At 32.8% G+C, this 15,350-nt stretch overlaps 1 protein-coding gene across 1 annotated transcript in view; it reads right to left on the minus strand.

The window, feature by feature from the left end:
* Positions 1–11,292: 11,292 nt before the first annotated feature.
* Positions 11,293–15,350, minus strand: part of LOC111189681 (uncharacterized) — a 131,141-nt gene continuing 127,083 nt past the window's right edge. The window contains exon 6 of the transcript XR_007429914.1: positions 11,293–13,360. The gene's annotated coding sequence lies outside the window, so the exon portion shown is untranslated. The remainder of the gene's footprint in view (positions 13,361–15,350) is intronic.

The following is a 15,350-nucleotide window of genomic DNA, read 5'->3' on the forward strand; positions in this document are numbered from 1 at the left end:
AAAGACTCAAAAAAAGAGTGAAATTACCTGCTTTACTCAAACTAAAGCTAGGTATGGTGTGCGCACTACTTTATATAGTTTTTATTATTTTACTTCCACATTTTTCCAAAGTAATTATTTTGCACTAAACTAAATTTTTATTTATTTAGACTATATATATATATATATATATATATATATATAGTTTTCTTTGTGTGTCCTGATTAAAATACTGAAAGGTATAGGCTGCTCTGAGTGTCAGGTGTTTAGTATCTACATGTATCCTAGAGGTGTGATTATTGATCATCAAAAGAAATAACTCCACCTGATGCTGTTTCTCCATGTATTTTATCAAAGTAATAATTAATAAACCATGTAATGAACTCAAATCATCAATATTCTTATGCTTTTAACTCATAAACACTCTAATCTAACCATTTTTGAAAAGATTAGATCTTAGGTGTGAATATATTTAAAGTCTATACATTCAAAAATATGTTAAAATAAAAACAGGCGCTTGGTAAAATTTTGAGTAAATCATGATCAGTTCCAGGAAAATATAACAATTCTGCTTCCTTTTACATTTTAAATGATTGTATTTTTGAGCAGCCGTATGTCTTCTGGAGTAAAAGAGATCAGGGCATGTGTCTGTCTGATATAATTACTGTGTTATAAGACCTGAAAGAGGAACTGAAAACAAAAACGGAGAAAAAACTCACCAAAACAGCCTAGAGTTCAAAGGATTCAAATACACTGAAAGCAACTGTTCTCATATAGGAGATCTTTAAAACATCAATCTCACTAACTTTCAGTGTGAAATCTGTCATTCTGGAGCACTTCTACTGTAATAATATTATAATATTGTAATAAAGTCGTTTATATTTACTCACTGTGTGCAGGTGATTTTCCCCTGGAGAGTTCTTCAGGAGTTTCTTCAGGGGGAAATAAAAGATCATAGGATTATATTCAGTTCAGTGACAGATACTTTCATACAGGCTACATTTATACAGCAGCTAAAAATGGATCAAATCCGTTTATTCTGATCATATGTGATAAAGATCTACAGAAATGTGTGATCAGTGAGAATATAAATAAAGAAATAAGTGAGACTTGATCTGTTTATGTGGTGTTTATAATAACATTCATGGTTACAAAGAGTTAAAATATACAAAGATAGTGTGGGTTAAAAAGATTAAAATCTGAGTTGTTCTGTTAATTTTGTTATTTGTTTAGTTCATTAATGTTAACCATATTAAAAAGGCTAAAAAAGTCATACTTTGCACAGGAAGACTAGAAGACTCAAATGAGTTTATACAGCAGAGATTCATTTATATAAAAGTTATTTGAGTGAGAAATGTTGATTTATTGTTGTTTATTGTTATGAGAGTCCTAAAGGGATTTAGCTACTAGGAAAAACATGGTTTGTGTATAAGCGGACAGTAGGGGGAGCTCTTGTCAGTCCTTTCAGTGGGGAGGTTATTTCTAAGAGGAACTTAAGGGGGCGCTCTTACGTGTTTTCTCATTCTCTGCAATACAGCACAGGAGAAAACATCTCAGTCGAGTCTCTCTTTATTCTCTCCCATTGTCAGTCAGGGGTACAACATTTACAGAATAAATCTTTGAGATTATGTAAATATTTGAATGTGTGTTTTAACTAAAACTATATATAATAATATTGTATAAATGAAGTAACTAACTGTAATAATATTGTATAGAGAAATGATGTAAAGTTTAGTAAAAGAAAGGATTGATTCAGTAAAAATAAATGAAGTAAAGTTTAATAAAAGAAAGGATTGATTCAGTAAAAATAAATGAAGTAAAGTTTACTAAAAGAAAGGATTGATTCAGTAAAAATAAATGAAGTAAAGTTTACTAAAAGAAAGGATTGATTCAGTAAAAATAAATGAAGTAAAGTTTACTAAAAGAAAGGATTGATTCAGTAAAAATAAATGAAGTAAAGTTTAGTAAAAGAAAGGATTGATTCAGTAAAAATAAATGAAGTAAAGTTTACTAAAAGAAAGGATTGATTCAGTAAAAATAAATGAAGTAAAGTTTAATAACAGAAAGGATTGATTCAGTAAAAATAAATGAAGTAAAGTTTACTAAAAGAAAGGATTGATTCAGTAAAAATAAATGAAGTAAAGTTTAATAAAAGAAAGGATTGATTCAGTAAAAATAAATGAAGTAAAGTTTACTAAAAGAAAGGATTGATTCAGTAAAAATAAATTAAGTAAAGTTTACTAAAAGAAAGGATTGATTCAGTAAAAATAAATGAAGTAAAGTTTACTAAAAGAAAGGATTGATTCAGTAAAAATAAATGAAGTAAAGTTTACTAAAAGAAAGGATTGATTCAGTAAAAATAAATGAAGTAAAGTTTAGTAAAAGAAAGGATTGATTCAGTAAAAATAAATGAAGTAAAGTTACTAAAAGAAAGGATTGATTCAGTAAAAATAAATGAAGTAAAGTTTACTAAAAGAAAGGATTGATTCAGTAAAAATAAATGAAGTAAAGTTTACTAAAAGAAAGGATTGATTCAGTAAAAATAAATGAAGTAAAGTTTACTAAAAGAAAGGATTGATTCAGTAAAAATAAATGAAGTAAAGTTTACTAAAAGAAAGGATTGATTCAGTAAAAATAAATGAAGTAAAATTTACTAAAAGAAAGGATTAATTCAGTAAAATAAATGAAGTAAAGTTTACTAAAAGAAAGGATTGATTCAGTAAAATAAATGAAGTAAAGTTTACTAAAAGAAAGGATTGATTCAGTAAAAATAAATGAAGTAAAGTTTAGTAAAAGAAAGGATTGATTCAGTAAAAATAAATGAAGTAAAGTTTAGTAAAAGAAAGGATTGATTCAGTAAAAATAAATGAAGTAAAGTTTAGTAAAAGAAAGGATTGATTCAGTAAAAATAAATGAAGTAAAGTTTAGTAAAAGAAAGGATTGATTCAGTAAAAATAAATGAAGTAAAGTTTAGTAAAAGAAAGGATTGATTCAGTAAAAATAAATGAAGTAAAGTTTAGTAAAAGAAAGGATTGAATCAGTAAAAATAAATGAAGTAAAGTTTACTAAAAGAAAGGATTGAATCAGTAAAAATAAATGAAGTAAAGTTTACTAAAAGAAAGGATTGATTCAGTAAAAATAAATGAAGTAAAGTTTACTAAAAGAAAAGATTGAATCAGTAAAATAAATGAAGTAAAGTTTACTAAAAGAAAGGATTGATTCAGTAAAAATAAATGAAGTAAAGTTTACTAAAAGAAAGGATAGAATCAGTAAAATAAATGAAGTAAAGTTTACTAAAAGAAAGGAAAGGATTGAATCAGTAAAATAAATGAAGTAAAGTTTACTAAAAGAAAGGATTGATTCAGTAAAAATAAATGAAGTAAAGTTTACTAAAAGAAAGGATTGATTCAGTAAAAATAAATGAAGTAAAGTTTACTAAAAGAAAGGATTGATTCAGTAAAAATAAATGAAGTAAAGTTTACTAAAAGAAAGGATTGATTCAGTAAAAATAAATGAAGTAAAGTTTACTAAAAGAAAGGATTGATTCAGTAAAAATAAATGAAGTAAAGTTTAGTAAAAGAAAGGATTGATTCAGTAAAAATAAATGAAGTAAAGTTTAGTAAAAGAAAGGATTGATTCAGTAAAAATAAATGAAGTAAAGTTTACTAAAAGAAAGGATTGATTCAGTAAAAATAAATGAAGTAAAGTTTACTAAAAGAAAGGATTGATTCAGTAAAAATAAATGAAGTAAAGTTTACTAAAAGAAAGGATTGATTCAGTAAAAATAAATGAAGTAAAGTTTACTAAAAGAAAGGATTGATTCAGTAAAAATAAATGAAGTAAAGTTTACTAAAAGAAAGGATTGATTCAGTAAAAATAAATGAAGTAAAGTTTACTAAAAGAAAGGATTGAATCAGTAAAATAAATGAAGTAAAGTTTACTAAAAGAAAGGATTGATTCAGTAAAAATAAATGAAGTAAAGTTTACTAAAAGAAAGGATTGATTCAGTAAAAATAAATGAAGTAAAGTTTACTAAAAGAAAGGATTGATTCAGTAAAAATAAATGAAGTAAAGTTTACTAAAAGAAAGGATTGAATCAGTAAAATAAATGAAGTAAAGTTTACTAAAAGAAAGGATTGATTCAGTAAAAATAAATGAAGTAAAGTTTACTAAAAGAAAGGATTGATTCAGTAAAAATAAATGAAGTAAAGTTTACTAAAAGAAAGGATTGATTCAGTAAAAATAAATGAAGTAAAGTTTACTAATAGAAAGGATTGATTCAGTAAAAATAAATGAAGTAAAGTTTACTAAAAGAAAGGATTGATTCAGTAAAAATAAATGAAGTAAAGTTTACTAAAAGAAAGGATTGATTCAGTAAAAATAAATGAAGTAAAGTTTACTAAAAGAAAGGATTGATTCAGTAAAAATAAATGAAGTAAAGTTTACTAAAAGAAAGGATTGATTCAGTAAAAATAAATGAAGTAAAGTTTACTAAAAGAAAGGATTGATTCAGTAAAAATAAATGAAGTAAAGTTTAGTAAAAGAAAGGATTGATTCAGTAAAAATAAATGAAGTAAAGTTTACTAAAAGAAAGGATTGATTCAGTAAAAATAAATGAAGTAAAGTTTACTAAAAGAAAGGATTGAATCAGTAAAATAAATGAAGTAAAGTTTACTAAAAGAAAGGATTGATTCAGTAAAAATAAATGAAGTAAAGTTTACTAAAAGAAAGGATTGATTCAGTAAAAATAAATGAAGTAAAGTTTACTAAAAGAAAGGATTGATTCAGTAAAAATAAATGAAGTAAAGTTTACTAAAAGAAAGGATTGATTCAGTAAAATAAATGAAGTAAAGTTTAGTAAAAGAAAGGATTGATTCAGTAAAAATAAATGAAGTAAAGTTTACTAAAAGAAAGGATTGATTCAGTAAAAATAAATGAAGTAAAGTTTACTAAAAGAAAGGATTGATTCTGTAAAAATAAATGAAGTAAAGTTTACTAAAAGAAAGGATTGATTCAGTAAAAATAAATGAAGTAAAGTTTACTAAAAGAAAGGATTGATTCAGTAAAAATAAATGAAGTAAAGTTTACTAAAAGAAAGGATTGATTCAGTAAAAATAAATGAAGTAAAGTTTACTAAAAGAAAGGATTGATTCAGTAAAAATAAATGAAGTAAAGTTTACTAAAAGAAAGGATTGATTCAGTAAAAATAAATGAAGTAAAGTTTACTAAAAGAAAGGATTGATTCAGTAAAATAAATGAAGTAAAGTTTACTAAAAGAAAGGATTGATTCAGTAAAAATAAATGAAGTAAAGTTTAATAAAAGAAAGATATACAGGAGATATACTTCCTGTCGGCGGCGCGAGCAGTCGCAGCGGCTACTCTGGAAGCAAAACACGGTGCTTTTGTTTGTTTTTCTGTGTAAATAATCCGATCTGAACTCGCAATCATGCAAAAGTTCGCTATGGGAACAACTTACGACCGACAGACCCTGCTAGACCTGCAAAATCAACAGAAATCTGTACTTACAGACGGTCTACGAGCGGAGCTACGCGTGCTAGGCCTGCTAAGATCCGCGGCGTTTCCTGAGCCTGCTAGCCGGAAGAGGTCTCTCCGCAAGCGTTGCGCGAGGAGCCGAAAGCGCGGTAAGAGAGCCGCAGTCCGCGCTAAGCTAATGGCTAACTCCAGCCGGCCAGCGGTTCCATCTCTCCTTCTCTCCAACGTTTCATGGTCCACATTTCCTTTGTTAAGATAAGCGTGAGTGGCCTACAAGACCTGACATACACAACACCATAGACGATGATAGTGAAATCAGAAGGACAACCTTTTCCTGAACTTTTAAACAGAGCTACAGGTTTGAGCATGTTTGAAATTAAGCAATATAATAACCTCCATAATAAAACTGCATTAACAGGTCTGAACAAGAACCGTTAATGTTGTAAGTCTTGTGGAAGTAATGTTACTGGAAAAGCTGATGTGTTTCCAGTCAGAGCGTTAACTGTGTATTTAACGAGTAATGAAATATATGACCTTATGTCCACAAGACTATCACAAGAGTTATAACATGTTTATTCTATTTGAACTGGTGTTCTTACGTACTGCAATATGATGTTTAAAAAGCTGTTTAAAAAACACATCGTTTCTTGCTTTTATTTTGTCTTGTATTTGATTGCAGACAATATAAACCCAAGATATTTCATGTTTTATCTGCTCAAATTGAAAAAAACCTTACTATTCCAAACCAAACTGCTTCTAATCTGATATTTGTACCATATAAGAACACCCCACGCTCTTTAACCCTCCTGTTATGTTTATTTGTCAGAAAATCTGTGTGAATATTTAATAACTAACTCCATTACTAATTATTCTATCAGTATTTAGTATAATGGTGTTCCTTACCTCTAACAGGTAATGCTTTAATTAGGACAATTCAACAAAGACATGTTCAAACTTTTTTTAATGTTTCTCTACTTTATTACTTTTGAAAGACCAACATATAAAACAATAGTTTTACATAATATTAAAACATAACATTTGCCTATACAGGACTGTTTGAATGCGGAGAGACAAAATACTCTACACCACCTTCAATTATCTTTTCAGCAGCATATTTTACAAAAACCTCCTGAACATTATAAGGTGTTTTGAGGTGAATGAATCCAATAATGCTCAAAAACACTCGATTTTTTGGCTTGTTCTGGCTGCTGCGCTTGTGCAGATCTCCACAACAACTCGTATCCCCTTGCAGCAGCAGAAGAAACAAGCTTTTCTTTTTTTGGTTAAAATACAGAACTTTATCCTGAACGAATGAAGTCTGAAGTTGAGCGTAATGAAAAATCCTACTCATATTTCATCCAGTGGATGATTTCCTCATCAATTTTTTTTAGAAAATCCAGTTCTCAGAACAGTGGTGGGAAAACACATGCTTTTTTTTTTTTTTTAGCTTTTAGGTTATCTCTAACTAAAAATACATGAAGGTCACGAGGTCAGAAACCTTTCAATATGTGGTAGCAAAATCTGATACATATCCAATTCACGAGAATGCGAGATAACAGAACTCAGAAACATTTGTAAATTGCAAATACTAAAAAGTGTAAAAACAACGTTTTAAAAATCCTAAGGGCATGTCTGAAAACTGTACTCTTTTTCTTTTTTATAATAATTTTATTTCTATTTTTTTCCCAATTTATCTGGCCAATTGTCCCACCCATTTAATATATCCCCTATTACTAGTGATGCTCCAACATCAGGAGGGTGAAGACTAGCACACACCTCCTCTGATACATGTGAAGTCAGACTCCGCCTCTTCTTGAGCTGCTGCTGATGCTGTAGCATTACCGAGTAGCATCACAGCGCTAACGCTCGGAGGAAAGCTCAGCGACTCGGTTCTGATACATCAGCTCACAGACGCATCCTTGTGCTGATCCACATCACCCTAGGAGGAGTGATGAGGGGAAAGAGCGCCATCTACTGTACTGTACCCACCCAGAGAGAGCAAGAACAACTGTGCTCTCTCAGGGCTCTGGCAGCTGATGGCAAGCTGCATGAACAGGATTCGGACCAGCAGACTCCTGATCAAAGTGGACCACTCTCAGCTTCAACCGTACTGTTTTTACGGTGAGCGGTACAGTGTGGACACGGTTCGGTTCGTATCGCGGTTCTTGGGTTCGGTTTCGATATATATTAATATTATCTAGATCCAACATGCAGCACGTTTTTAGACCTTTCTATTTTGAATCAACAACGTGCTCCTACTCACACTTGCAGAGCCAATATTAATTATAAAAAGGAACACTTATTCTTACCATTAGTCAAAAACAGGCAACTGACATCACACTGTGCTTTATCTGCTGACTGACTTTTACTTTGTATATTAGACTCAACGCTGAAGCCAAAATGGCCCCAAACAGAGGATTTATAACCTGACGGGGCCTCTTCAAATTTCTATTTCTCCGTTTTGCATTCACTTGCCATGATCACGCAGCTGAGAAAGTTTTGTTTAATTTGCCCTCAAACCTTCAGCGTCTGTCTTCAGAGTGCTGATTCGCTCTTGGGAAATTAAAAAAAAAATCAGATTGGTTGTTGCTTGGTTGTGGAGAGACACGCTGAGAGAAGTATATAAAAAAAAAGTCTCCCCCAGGTCCTATGCAGTCCTGACTATCACCCACAGAATACAGTTTCCAATCAATAACCACAAATAAAACATTAAAGTTTTGTCACCAGCAAGACATATAAGGACCAGAACCAGACAGAGACAGCTGAACAAACTCAAACTTTTTATTTTCTTAAAAATGAAATTAGCGGGTTCAAATTAAAGTGTTCTTTTTTTCTGTAGAGAGGAAAAACAGCGGTCAGATGGGTGGTGGGGTTGTGGGGTGGTGACGGAGGAGCAGGGCGGAGGAGGGAGAAACACACTGGCAGGGCAAAAAAAATACACTGCGTTTCCTAGTGGAGCAAAGATACAACTCCCCCCCAACCCCCAGCACGCACTCAGCAACCCCTCCCCCTTGCCTTTTGCTGGGCTGGGCATTCAGCACCTTATACAGTTTTTCTCAATTGGTTTGGCTCATTTCTTGAAACTGAGATGACATTCCTATAACTAAAAGGTAAATTGGCCAAACAGACTTACAGTTCTTCACAACACTTCAGATAACCAGCAAAATGTCATATGTCTCCCAAAACGTCCATTCTTGCTTCAAAATGAAGTCTTTCTCCCATATAAATAGTCAGTACCATAGAAATGGCATAGATCCTTCTCAATTGCTTTGGCACATTTTCATTCATTTCGTCCTCCTGTCAAAATAAACTGTACGGTGCAGCACAACTACATGGATCCTCATCACTGCTCATATCGCTCCAAAAACAGTTTACCCACGTGTCAAAACTGATTTCCTTTCTCACACAAATCATCAGTGCCCCCAAAATGCACTGTCCCTTTGGCATTGTGTAAGTACTGCAAGTCAAAATGCTTAGATGTTTTGTCTTTATGGCAGAGGTCTAGCTAAAGGAATACAATGATGACACCACACACACTGCACTCTTTCTGCTGAGGAAACTGTAACTATTTTTATTTACAAGTACATTTTTACACATTACTGTAGGTAGAAAAGAAAAAAAATACTAAGGAAAATGTATCAAACATACTATGTATACAAAATACAAGAACGATAAATTCTCATCAACATCACATCTGATGTGTTCTTTAGCAATGCACCGTGGGAAGAAGCGTCGTGAATGCCTGAGCCATCCTCTACACTGATCTCCACAGGACTATATCATCGTTATATCATCACAGGACTAGCATCAAAGAACTAGCACCAGGCCAGGCTGTATACAGTCATATGAAAAAGTTTGGGCACCCCTATTAATCTTAATCATTTTTAGTTGTAAATATTTAAATATTTCAGTTTGATATATCTAATAACTGATGGACACAGTAATATTTCAGGATTGAAATGATGTTTATTGTAGTAACAGAAAATGTGCAATATGCATTAAACCAAAATTTGACCGGTGCAAAAGTATGGGCACCCTTATCATTTTATTGATCTGAATACTCCTAACTACTTTTTACTGACTTACTGAAGCACAAAATTGGTTTGGTAACCTCATTGAGCTTTGAACTTCATAGCCAGGTGTATCCAATCATGAGAAAAGGTATTTAAGGTGGCCACTTGCAAGTTGTTCTCCTATTTGAATCTCCTCTGAAGAGTGGCATCATGGGCTCATCAAAACAACTCTCAAATGATCTTAAAACAAAGATTGTTCAGCATAGTTGTTCAGGGGAAGGATACAAAAAGTTGTCTCAGAGATTTAACCTGTCAGTTTCCACTGTGAGGAACATAGTAAGGAAATGGAAGACCACAGGGACAGTTCTTGTTAAGCCCAGAAGTGGCAGGCCAAGAAAAATATCAGAAAGGCAGAGAAGAAGAATGGTGAGAACAGTCAAGGACAATCCACAGACCACCTCCATAGACAACACCTGTCAGGTAACAAACTGTAGATTGGTCACCTGTAATGTGGGACACTCCTCCTCGTCAAAACCTGCTTTTACGTGTTACCTACTTACCTGATTGGCATGAATTTATGAAATGTTTAAAAAATATATGTGTTCTGTATTGTATTACAATTTCTTAATTCATTTTGAGAATTGAGCAGACTATTCTGCAGATGATGACTTATATGATGAAATTGTGCTGACATGTTTTGAAGAGAACAACCATTACACTGAGAACTAACCAATTAAGATAGATCTACAAGATGCATTCTTTTGGAAAATGTACTAAATGTAGGATGATTGTGTTAAGTGTAGGCTACTTGTACAAAACCATTTGCAAAAATGTACTAACTGCTTGAGACATGTACAAAATGAATTGAAATGTGATGAAAGCAATGAGAAATGCCATTCTGTTATGAGGAACCGCAAGTTAGTTTGGGGATTTGTTCATGTTATTTTGAGAATGTCATCTCAGTTTCAGGAAATGAGCCAAACCAATTGAGAAAAACTATAAGTAAGACTGAATAAGTAAATATATATGAAGCTATGTAGATATCTAGAGTGTGTGTGTGGACGTGAGGAAATAGTCCAGTAGGCAGTGTTGGGAAGGTTACTTTTAAAATGTAATTCCTTACAGATTACTGATTACATCACTCAAAATGTAATTTGTAACGTAATCAGTTACATTACTTCAAGTGAGTAACGTAATCTGATTACTTTGGATTACTTACAATATTGTCGTTTTTTTAAGCCTGAATTAATGTAGCAACCACATATTGCATATTATTGTTTTATTTTTTTCCAATTAACAAATAGATAAACAAATAAAACAGCCTTTTTAATCACCCTATAAAAATACTTATGAAACCATTTCATCAAACAATTTTATGAAACACTTCTATAAATTGATGATAAAATCATTAAAAACCATTAAAAACAAACAATGTAACAACAACTGTAAGATATCTCTTTGCAGGTTTGCCACTTTCTGCAGGTGGATTTTTTGCCAGGATTATCTAGGGGTGTAAATCACAAGATTCATTACGATACGTTACGATACGATTATTTTAGTCAGCGATACGATAATGTACGATACCTCAAATTATGTCACGATACAATTCGATTCGGTTCAATAGGATTTAATGTGATTACAATCTGTTCCTTTTTGTAAGAACTCACAAATGCAAACAAAATATAATTTTAATGTTTTATTATTAAATGTCAAATGCAGTGAAATCATAAACAGTAAACAATAATTCACTTCAACACTTTCATTTCCATTATTTAGGTTCCATTTGAAAACATCAAATGCAGAAGAAATTGTAAAAAAAAAAAAAAGCGCCTGTTATATTTAGAGTTTACAATGTGTGTATGGATGTTGGTGATGAATAGTCAATCATTCTCTACATTTCCTGATTCAGTAGGATCTTGACAAACATATCACAATGCATTGAAGAGTTACACTGCATTATATTAGGTGTCCACCAGGCGTCTCCAAAGTGTTCAAAACCTCTCCAGAGTGCCTTTAATCTAATACAAAGATACACAAGTAAATCTGTCTCTATACAGCCAGAGTTTGTAATATTTTTTGTTTGTTTGTGATAACTACTTCAGAGTAATATTAACATTTTTTTTGATGAAATGACACAAAATCACACGTATCCGCGCTGTGGGAGCGCCTTTGTTCAGCAGAGGGATTTTGATGACAGCGCTTAGGCATGCCCCGCCCCCAGCCATTAGGAGACCAATCAGGGCAAAGTACGTACCAGTGTTTTCATCTAAGGGTGGACTATTGGTTGAAATAGGTGTCAATCACTTTTGTGACCCTGGAGAAAGGCTATGACCTCATTTGATTGGATTGGATTGATCCATTGCTCACGTTATTGGTTCAAAAGACGATCACTCAGTGGTTTGTGGACCAATGAAAACCACAGAATCTAGAAGAGGACATCCTTAGCTTTGTATTCACGTACAACTTTACGTGAAAATATTACATTGCGTGGTCGCTAGGAGTTTGAGAATATTACGTTTCAGCTGCGCTGAAAATAAACGCATGTTTGTGAGGAGAAGTGAGCAGGAGAATAAAGGACTTTATGGATATTTTATCTGCGGTTCAGTGCTGTATTGCGGATGCTATGATAGTAAGTGAATTTTCTATAGTGTAATCTGATGTTATTTTACATACTAATATTATTTTATAAGGCTATTTTGTTGGGGAGGCGTGTTTCTCGTGTAAACAATGTGAAAAAACAGGCTGTTTTCAGTTGGAGATTTCTGGCGACTGGTTTCATGTAGATGGTTGTAAATTTGCATGCAGGTAGTTAAATTAGTACTAAAGAATATGAGTCGGTTATTTGGTCGGTGTGTTTAGAATATTTGACGCTTTTAAGCATTCTACTTTACATAGTCAGAACGGGCCCGCCGAAGGGCTAGGGGGCGCTTCTGCAGTGAAAACATTCTGATCGAAGGTTGTAAATCATAGAATATTCTGATGTTGTGATTTATGTGAATGTGATTGCGTTTTGTCAGTGTTGAATTGGAAGACCAAAAATAGGAAAGTACCGCAATGTAATCCATTTATTTTAGCAGAGTAACTGTAATCTGATTACCACTTACTGAAGCAGTAACTGTAACGGATTACAGTTACTCATAATTTGTAATCTGATTACGTAACGCCGTTATATGTAATCCGTTACTTCCCAACACTGCCAGTAGGTGACAGAATAACTATGAGTAAGTGCAGGTAAGGAATGAGTTGAGAGGGAAGTGGGAAGTGCAGGAGGGCAGAATGCTGTATAATATGGGGAAGTCTGATAGATGCAGTGTAAAGTAAAGAGTTTGTATGGGTGTTAGTGGGGAGGGTTGGGCAGAACACTGTTTTACTGGCTGGTTCTGGTTGCATCCCTAATTCAGATCAATGCTGAATACATGCTGGATTGTGGGCACATAAACATTTAAACTGAGATCTTTGAGGTGAACCAATTTATAATAACTGAGTTTAGTCTGTTGTCATTGGCAGCTTCTTTTCTATTGGCGTCTGTCACACTCTGGGTAAGTTGGCGGAAATTATATTATTTATGTAATTCTTACTACTAGTATACATTGTAGTATATAAGTCCTATCCACATTTTACATGAGCCTAAACAAATCCTGCTTATAAAAAATCAAAATCATGTTTAAAATATAAAGAACGGATTTAAATATATTTTAAAGCATTTTTAAATTAACTCAAGAGAAAAGCTTGCCACTTGCCTGATGAACATTTAGGGACCTTCACTTAATTTCACAGTATAATATCCATCATTATTACTGTATCTAGCGTTTCTGTGCTGTTGAAAATGTTTTGTAGATCGCTCTTAGTCTGGATCCTAGTCCTAAACCCTAAACCTGTCCTGAGTGACTCAGGACTCAGGACAGGAGCAGAAGCTCCAGACAGTTTAGCTCTCGGGATCTTCGGATCTCACAAGCCTCTCTACCACGACAAGGTGACGATCCATCAGAGAGGATTTTCAAAGCATCGCACGAAACCGTATCTTCTATACAAACTCTATTTACAGTGAATTTTATAAAGTAGTCCCTGGTTTCTGACAGTTCAGTTACTGCTGGGGTCAGATGTTGGTCCATCCTGTCCTCTGTGACTTTTTACTAAATATAGATACCAGTATTGAGTCTCTAGGCTAAATTCTGAAATAAACATCGGTTGCCTGTTTTTTAGATAATGAACAGCAGTATGTTTGTGAGAATGGTGAATGTAATGATATGTGAGGGAACACTGATCACTTCACTGCTACCTGTAAAAACACAGAGAAAGAAATCAATAGTTTTTGTTTCCTTTTTTTATAATATCATTTGAATTTACTCTTGTTTAATTTTACTCATCTGTAAGGCCGTATTTTTTTTTTTCATCTTTTTACATTATGAAATTTTTCAGTCATAAACTAAGATGGGGGAGTTCTCACAGAGTTGAAGTTTTATCTTAGTCATGTTGTGGTAAATTAAACAACAAACTTGTTTACAGCAGATGAGGGAAATTTACATGTAGAGTAGAGTACATCTCATCTTGAGTGATTAGGTCCTTAGATAGTATCAGCAGTCAGATATCATGAGTTTTAGTTTTAGTTGTCTAATTAAAAAAAACAAAAACAAAAAACACTGCTTTGTGTTGTTTTGGCGGCGTGCAGCATGTGAATTCTCTATAAAAAGCCTGAAAAGAGCCTTACTACTGAGCCTCTGTTCAGACCTGATATTTTCCTCTTTAATATGAGATTCAAAATTCACCTATTTCTGTTATTGGGTGGGACATGCCCCACCATTCCCCCCGGTTCCTAGGCCAGTGCTGATATCTCTGTTCAAATATTTTTAGAAATTTTTATTGGGTCAAACGTTTCGCTCAAATGCGACCACATTGTGCTGCTGCAGCATCAAAAGTAAAAGAGCAACAACGTTAAACAAAGGTTAAGAAAACCAAGGATACCAACTAATAACATGCTGTTTTTACATTGAGGTGGAACGCATTATCTGAGACACGTCCAGCTGCAGATACAGGAACTTCTAAATAACTCCTGTGATCCTGGAGAAGATGAAACCGAAACTTCATGTGAAGCGCTGCTGCTCTTTAGTGCATGAACATCAGTTTAGGAGCATGAACTGTTCAAACCATTGTCGAATACTGATCATTTAAACAGATTAAAGTGGGAACAGACTGAAATAATCATTAGATTTGGTGAGACATTCATGTTTGTGTTGCATTTATGAACATAGCGCTAGTTTGGTCTGGCAGATTGATTTTTTTTTTTTACAATTCTACCATCAGCTACAAAGCTTTTAAACCACGAACAGAAGAACTGTATTGATTACCTCGATTCAGTAAAGTAGTTAGATAGAGATAAATATAGATTAGATATTGACTCACTTGATGGAAGCGACACACTTGAATCTGTAGTAAAAGTGAAAAACACACATAAGGAATCTTACAGAAGAAAAACATAAATTATTTTATTTAACATAGTATATAAAGTAAATCAAATAAATACTCACTTAGTTTATCTTTTGTACTGTTAATCACTTCAGGTGTTTCTTTGGGAAAATAAACAAAAAGAAATTGCACTTTAAAGACCCAACCAACAGTCTTGTAAATGTTTTATAAATTTATTTTCATTTATTTTAGTCATTTCTCAAATCTGCTAAATCATGAGGGGGTAGATTAAAGTGTGATTTGTATTTACTGCAGTGAAGTAAAAGTAAATTACACTCCCCACCTGTAAGGGGAGTCCAGGAACAAAAAATATTGTGTTCAATTGGACAAAAATTTATCTTAGTTGCTGGCTAATGTATGGAAAAATTGTAATACACTTAAATGAAATTACCGTCTACTGAG

Source organism: Astyanax mexicanus, unplaced genomic scaffold, assembly GCF_023375975.1.
Source record: "Astyanax mexicanus isolate ESR-SI-001 unplaced genomic scaffold, AstMex3_surface scaffold_31, whole genome shotgun sequence".
Classification (NCBI taxonomy): Eukaryota; Metazoa; Chordata; class Actinopteri; order Characiformes; family Acestrorhamphidae; genus Astyanax; species Astyanax mexicanus.